The sequence below is a fragment of the Stegodyphus dumicola genome, chromosome 10 (genome assembly GCF_044657685.1).
Source record: "Stegodyphus dumicola isolate Sdum_Otavi_A_Nest chromosome 10, ASM4465768v1".
NCBI classification, from domain to species: domain Eukaryota; kingdom Metazoa; phylum Arthropoda; class Arachnida; order Araneae; family Eresidae; genus Stegodyphus; species Stegodyphus dumicola.
Window position 1 is genome coordinate 110363286 of NC_140777.1, and position 8519 is coordinate 110371804.

Below are 8519 nucleotides of genomic sequence, written 5' to 3' on the forward strand. Positions count from 1 at the left end.
GTCTGTAAATTATTATTTGAATACATTTATGTGCAATTAAAATGTATTAGTGATTTTTTATTACTACTACACAAATTCCAGAAACAGTTCAAGGGGGAATATAACATGTAATATAGTATAGAATAACACATACGAGTATTTGGTAACAAAACATTAGACACTGTGCAACGTATATTCGAATTTTATAACAGTTACTTTAATTTAATTGTGCTTTCCTATCGTTCTTCGTTTCAACTTACAACTTCGTACCAGAATGAGCTTTTAGATTCGCGTTGAATACAAATGAGTGAGAAGTAGTATCAAAGGAAAGTTCAACTTACTTCGAGAGAAAGAGGGCTAGGAATCCTGAGCAGCGCATGTTTGTCTTCGGGCGAAGTCTCTGGAATTTGGTTCTCTCAGTCGTACATTATGTGCCTTTTGATATTCGCCGGATGTTAGCTATATGTTAACTTTGAATAAATCTCTTAGTTATATATAGTTAGTTCGTATTTCTTATTTTTGTGTTTAAGCCCAAGTGGAGGCTTTGTTGTAAGCCGGAAGAAACGGGCCGACTGTTCATCTTATTTTGAACGAAATAAAGGAGTAGTTAACCCTTCTTGAGTTCACGATTCCTTTTATTTGAACTAAGCGATAAGTCGCTTAGCATTTCACTAGGTTCCTCGACATTTACTTTAGTAGAATAATAGTGAGAAACTCTGCAACCGTATGAGCTAAAAGTTTAATTCGAAACACAGATTTGGCTTACTTGAGCTGAAATGTTTCCGAAACACAGATAAATTCAGAAGTATTTGAGAAAAAGTAAAAAAGACAATTTTAGGAGAGGGGAAAATTAGTAGTTTTCATTAACAGAAAACGCAATGTTCGCAAGTAATTGAGTTGGAATACTATAATAGAGTAATTATATAGAATTAATTATAAAATAAAGTGATTAATTTATAATAAATGGTTATCTATTGGTTTTGATTCAGAAATTTTATAGTCTTTCCAACAGTGGCTTCTTTTCTTACCCGAAAAATGTATATGCGGAAGAATCTACACTTTATAGTACATAAACATTAAGGACAATAAAAGACGGCATAATTTAACATAAAGGACTAAAATAATTTAACATAAAGGACTATGTAATGTAATATAATAACATTAGCATGTTTATTTTAAATATTACCAATACAGTCTTTTATAATATATGCATTTGTGAGACGAAGTCTGTTTTCCAACTGCGCAAAGACTTAATTGAGCACCTCTGATTATACTTATTCACAGAAAGAAGCCTTTCCAAAATATTAATCAATAATTATTACTCTAGCAGTATAAGTATTGCTATAGCAATGTAATAACTGCAGTAATATACTTATTACTACCTTCTATGAATCTGCGTAAGAGATAAAACGTTACCAGTTATTTACTGAGCATTTTGCTCTCGTATCTAGTTGTCTTTGCGTGATAGCTAATATCACGCAATATAAGTAGATATACTTAAGTGATAATCGTAGCGACCTCTCACAAAGACATGAAAATGAACATAACCAAGGGAAAGGTGTAAAAGATCCTTTTATTGAGAACAATATTTTATTCAAGACTGTACAATTCAGTTTAATTTAACAGATTGACTCAGAACCTACATAGGCAGGATAATAATTCGGCAGCAAGAATGCAAAATGGCACTCAAGGTTAACAGCAGGTAGAAATAACAACGTGCACTCACAGTAGCGAAATCACTCTGTAGGGGTTTTCTTAATTTGCATTTCAAATTTATTTGAAGTTTTCCTGCTCTCAATTTCTCAAACTTCCCCTCACATTCTCTCGCCAGGATGTAAATTTTAAGTTAAGTGAAGTGCTATTTAAACGTGTGATTATCTCAGTTGATTCAAAGCGTGTTTCGCTAGCCTAGCGCACGTTTCGTTGTTATTTCGCGGCCACGCTTGTAAGCCTCCTGGCCATATCTGTTTAGTATCACGCCGGTTAGATTCCTGTGAGTCCATCTCTTAGGAGTAATTTTTGAAGTGCGTTCTTGCACTCGTTTATTTTTCAGATTTTGATTTGTATTCTAGTCTACGTTTAGTTATCGCCGCAAGTGAACGATGTTTTGTAACGCACGAAGTCCGTGCTTTCTGTTAATTTAGTTTGAGTTAATAAAGGGTTATTTTGCACCTATCTTCTGTGCTGGTATTTAATTCACGCCTGTGCGAGAATTCGCCAGGTTCATTGTAGGATCTAAGTTAGTGTATGTGGATAAGTACAGATAGATCTTACAACTCTTTGACAAAACTTTTCGCTACATTAGTTTAAATGCACTTATTCACCCTAACTAATTTACACACAGGTGAGGAAACGAGAGTGGATGAATAAAGAAATACAGAATAGGCTAACAAATTATAATAACTATTAGTAAAAATAAATGAAACCTGCAATGTAACCAGAAATAAAATATTAACTCAATACAAATATTTAAAATTTAACATTAAGTGCATACATATCAGAAACAGTTTGAAGTAATTTAATATCAATTACATTATCGTACATTATAGTATATTAATATACGATATAATTGTTTCAGTGTAAGTACAGCAGATTCAAGAAAAACGTTTATGCCTTTTAAATGGACAACAAATCATTTGTTTAAAGGAAAAATATTAAAGTTTCCGCAGTTATATGCTCTAAGTATTTTACAATAAAATATTTTAAATACATAAAATAGTAGTTACATGTAATATTTATCATTACTCGTACAAATTGTTATGATAATTTTATTTCACATAATGATGCATAATTACCGCTCTAACGTATTACTGAGGCACGTCGACATACAGTTATTATACATTTTAATTGGATTTATAGTATACAATTTTCATAACAATGCATTGAAATCTTTTGGAAAAGAGTGACATGAATGGAAAATACAGTGCAATGCAGATAGTTTGCATTTGTTTAAAAGATATGAAATTTCAGCAAGCATATTTATTTTCAGCAAGAATTTATTTTATTATATCTGAATACAGTAAAAATTGTCCATCACAATACATACTGAAAAATTCATTTCATTTATTTAATTATGGCCAATCACTCGAGGACTACCTGCCTAACGTGAAGGGATGCTGCTTTCGAGAAAGACTTTCTAAAAGAAATCCGCTCTTTCGCCCAGATGAGAACCCAGTCGAACTATGAATGTTCAGCTACTTTATCGCTAAACCGCTGGCGGGCCTAGATTAGAAATATCTAGTTTATCTTCAGTATAAAGTATAAAAGATACAAAAAACTGCCACAATTCAGTTTAATCCAACTTTTATGCTTATTACATATACTTCAAGAGAAATGCCAGTATACATGGATAATGAATTATACTAGTTCTGTACAGTAAAGGTTTTGATGAAATTGTATGTATACAATATTCTAAAGGTTGATAATTTATAATTGCGGAAAAAACATCCTAAAGAAGTATAACGTGCGAATAAAATGAAAAGTAGTATGCAGATATGAAGTATGAAGATCTAATGAAAGAAGTATGCAGCTCATATTTTTAAGCTTATTACAAAAAATATGCTTCATTTAATCGTATAAATGGAATTAATTGATAGAAGCATGACATAATACGATAATATGAACAATCCCAAACAAGAAGTAAATATGCATGATAATTGTTCCGGTGCGCCGGAACAGAACAACTCAACCTAACTCTTTCGCTTTTGGAACTATGCCAAAGAACATTTAATTCAGTTGAACTGTCAGTGTTCCGTCTTTTTGGTAGATAGGTGGCGCTCTTGATGCGCGCCGATGAAAAATATATCACTTGACGCTTGAACATGAACAATGACGCATGTCATATTTATTTGATGCTTGATTATGTTTCATGGCCGCTATAGGCGGAAGTAATATAAGTAATATAAGTTTATCGTTAATAAATGTTATTTCTATGTTCTAAGAAATCTTGAAGTTTTGCTTTGAAATTCTAATGCTCTCCCAACCTTGACTCCTGAAACGAAACGATCTTTGAATTTATGACTCATGAAGAGAGACACCATACATTTTTCTGGTGTCTGAAACCCGCGACAGGGGGAATTACCTTTTGAAAGGTAAGAAATTTGATTTATTTGTTCTTGGTATCGATCTTTGAAAACGAAACATAATGGATGATTTAGCAAAAGAGAAAAAGAAACGTGCTATTGTACGTAGTAAAGTTACTACACTTCTAAATAAACTTGAGAAATTATTATCGGAAGAATTAAGTAAAGAACATCTAGAAGATTTAAATTCATCATATGAATTGTTAATTGAATATCATGAGAAACTTAAAACTCTTGACTCAAAGATCGATGCTCTCATAATTGATGAAAAAGAATATGATAACGAACTACTTGTATGTGAAGAGTATGATGAAAAAATTATAACGTTTAAAGCTAAGATTGTTAGTAAAGTAAAGAAAATTAACAGTAATGAAGTTCTTGAAAGAAGTATAATTACAACTAGTAATAGTATTAGTAGTACTCTGAGTGGTAATAATGTTGTTACAAGTAATGCTTCAGTAAAGTTACCTAAATTAAATATTGAAAAATTTGCTGGTGATCCCAGTAAATGGCTCGAATTCTTTAATTCGTATGATAATGCTATTCATTCTAATCCAAGTTTATCTAAAATAGATAAGTTTACATATTTGAAAAGTTTATTATCTGGTTCAGCATATAATTGTGTTTCTGGTTATGCTTTATGTGAAGAAAATTATGATCTATGCATTAAAAGTTTAGAAGAGAGGTTTGGTCGTAAAGATGTTATTATATCAAAATTCATGCAGATGTTGTTACAGTTAGAACCAGTTAAAAGTTCTTCAAATGTTTTTGGGTTAAGAAAGCTCTATGATCAGTTACAAATCTGTGTTAGAAATTTAAGTAGTTTAGATGTTACTAGCGGTTCATACGGACAGTTATTGAACCCAATAATTCTTAAATTGTTACCTGAAGATTTAGCTCTTGAATTCCATAGAAAAAGAACATCTAACCAAAATATAGAAGTAAGTGAATTAATAGAGTTCATTAAAATAGAAACTGAATGCCGAGAAGCAAGTATTTTGATTAATAGCTCAAAAGGTAATAAATACACAGGGGTTAATCCTAAACAAGGGTTCAAAAATTATAAAGTTAAATCACAAGCTTCTGCTTTTAACACATCGGTAAAAATGTTTTGCATATTCTGCAAATCAAACGAACATACATCTGCCGGATGTTTGAAATTTTCTGACGAACAAAAACGAAAGAAATTGAAACATGAAGGTCGCTGTTATAGATGCTTTCTAAAACATTTGTCGGCGTTTTGTCATTCAAAAATACAACCATGCGAACATTGTAACGAGAAAAATCATAATAAACTTTTCTGCCGTTTGAAATCGAAAGAAATGGAAGATGTTAACTCCGCAGATACGCAAAATAAAACTTTAGTATCTACTTCCCACTGTAACACTCTAAAACCTGAAAATAGTGTGCTTTTACAGACATGTTCTGTTATTGCTCAAAGCAAAAATAAATCGAGAATCGTAAGATTATTAATTGATTCAGGTAGTGAACGAAACTTCATCACCCACAAGTTAGCGCGCGATTTAGAATTGCAAGTCATTAGAAAAGAATTTCTAACAATTTATTCGTTTGGAAATCAGCGCGGTAACTCGCAAGAATTTGATGTATATAGTCTAAAAATAAAAAATAAAAACGATGATCGCTGCCTTGTTGTAGAAGCTATAGGGATAGAATTAATATCATCAATAGAATTCCAGGCGCCATCAACATGTCAAAACATTAAAGAATTTATGACTAAAAAGGGCTTGGAACTTTCGGATACAAGTCCCGTTAATGAGAACATAAATATTCTGCTTGGCGCGGAGCATTTCTGGTATATACAAACAGGAAGTAATTCAATGATAAATGATGGTTTGTTTATAGTACCGACCATATTTGGATACACAGTGATGGGTAAAGTAAAAAATAATAATACTCGAATTAATGCGTTGTTTTTATCTGCCGTTGAAGGAAACACATTTGATTTGCAGTCATTTTGGAAATTGGATTCGATTGGAATTGAAAATGAAAACAAAACATTTTCGGAAACTGATTTGGATACTATTAAGCATTTTAACGACAGTTTAAAATTTAATAACGGCAGATACGAAACAAGGCTCTTTTGGAAGGACAATAAATCACAACTCGCTGATAATTTTTTCGTTGCTAAACAACGATTTCTAGGACTAAAGCATAAATTAAAGGGAAATGATTTCCTATATAATGAATATGATAATATAATTAGAGAACAAGTTGAAAGGGGGATTGTTGAACAATGTAAGTTTATTGAAAATGAACCTAACTGTTATTATATGCCTCATAGGCCCGTTATACGTGAAGGAAAAGTAACAACAAGAATAAGAATAGTTTATGATGCCTCTTCTAAGTCTGAAGGAGCTAAATCGTTAAATGAATGTTTGATATCAGGCCCTAATTTAAATCCTAACTTGTTGGATATAATTTTAAAATTTCGCGTACATAAAGTTGCATTTTGTGCAGACATATAGAAGGCTTTTCACCAAATTCAAATTGATAGTGAAGATAGAAATTTTTTAAGGTTCTTATGGTTTGATCATTCTTACGATGATAGTGACAATAGTTTAGGCTTTAAGGTTTTCCGAATGTGCCGAGTGCCGTTTGGAATGACAACAAGTCCGTTTATTTTGTCCGCCACTATCAAACATCATATTAAGGGTTATGAAAAGAAATATAGCAAAGCTGTTGACATGCTAAATAAGTCCTTATATGTTGATGACCTTATCCATGGAGCAGACTCCGTTGAAGAAGTTTTCTCATTATCAACTGATGCAGTTAAAATTCTTCAAGACGCTGGTATGAACTTAAGAAAATTTGAATCAAATTCCGTATCTTTAAAAAATCATTGGCAAGATATTGGTTTAATTAATAAGGAAGATAATCTGGATAAGAAAACGTTAAAGGTGTTGGGAATAATTTGGGATTTGGATGAGGACACATTGAAATTAGATGTACAAGAACTTTTACAACCAGTTGACTGGAAACACGTTACAAAGCGAAAGGTATTACAGATTGTGGCAAAACTTTATGACCCAGTTGGATTCATTGCACCCTTTGTTATCAGAATAAAATTCTTATTACAAGAGTTATGGGAATTGGGTATTGATTGGGACACAATTTTGCCCAGTTATTTGAGTGAAAAATTTAAAACTTGGTACTTTGAACTTGAAGTTATTCTCAACTTGTGTATTCCTAGAAAATACAAATTAAATGATGAATGTGTAAATTTCGATAAAATAGAGCTTTTTGTCTTTTGTGACGCCAGCCTCAAGGGATATGGAGCTGTTGCATATTTTCGTTATCCTGATTCTTGCTGTACGTCTTTTGTTCTTTCAAAGAGCCGTGTATCCCCACTTAAAAAATTAACCTTGCCTCGTTTAGAACTTATGGGAGCCATTATTGCCGCAAGAATAGTTAAATATTTAAGGAAATTATTTAATATCCAAGAAGATAATGTATTTTGTTTTAGTGACTCTAAAATTGTTCTTCACTGGATCCGGAGTACCGCTGATAAATGGAAACCCTTTGTTGCTAATCGTGTACGGGAAATACAAGATGTTGTATCACCTTCGCAATGGAAATACTGTAAGGGAAACGACAATCCGGCTGACATAGTTTCACGTGGATTAAGAGCTTCTGATCTAGTGGAAAATAAACTTTGGTTCAATGGACCAGTGTGGTTAATAGAGAAAAATGTACCATCATCATCTTTTGATCCTTTGATTGAGCCTATGGTGGAAGAGGTACAGGTAGAACAGCGTCAAACTACTGTATATTCTGTTATTAGCCAAGAGGCTGAATTTGAATTGACATCCAGGTTTTCATCCTGGAAAAAATTGAAACGCGTAACTGCATGGTGTTTAAGATTCTGCCACAATATTAAACCTACATCTTTAAAACTCAAGGGTTTTTTTAACAGTTCAAGAATTGGATAAGGCAAGCAATTTGATTTTTAAAATCATACAAAATTCCGAATTTAGAGAAGAAATTAGACTTTTGAAAGCAGGGAAGAAATTGAATCTCAGCAGTAAAATCCTGAAATTAAATCCTTTTCTTGATAGAGAAGAAATCCTTAGAGTCGGTGGTAGACTCTGTAACTCGAATCTTTCAGAAAACACAAAGTATCCAATCATTCTTCCCAAAAGTCACCAAGTTACTGAATTGATAGTCAAACACTTTCACGAAGTGAACCTTCACGGAAGAGCCACATTAACATTATCTGCTCTGCGACAGAAATATTGGATCGTTAATGGCCGAGAAGTTGTAAGAAAAATAATTTGGAAATGTATAAAATGCTTTAAAAATCGAACAAGCACATCCAGTCAGATAATGGGCGACCTAACTGCTTCTCGCGTATTGCCGGATAGAACATTCTCGAATACAGGACTAGATTTTGCAGGCCCCTTTTTAATTAAAGCTAGGAAAGGAAGAGGAGGAACGAGA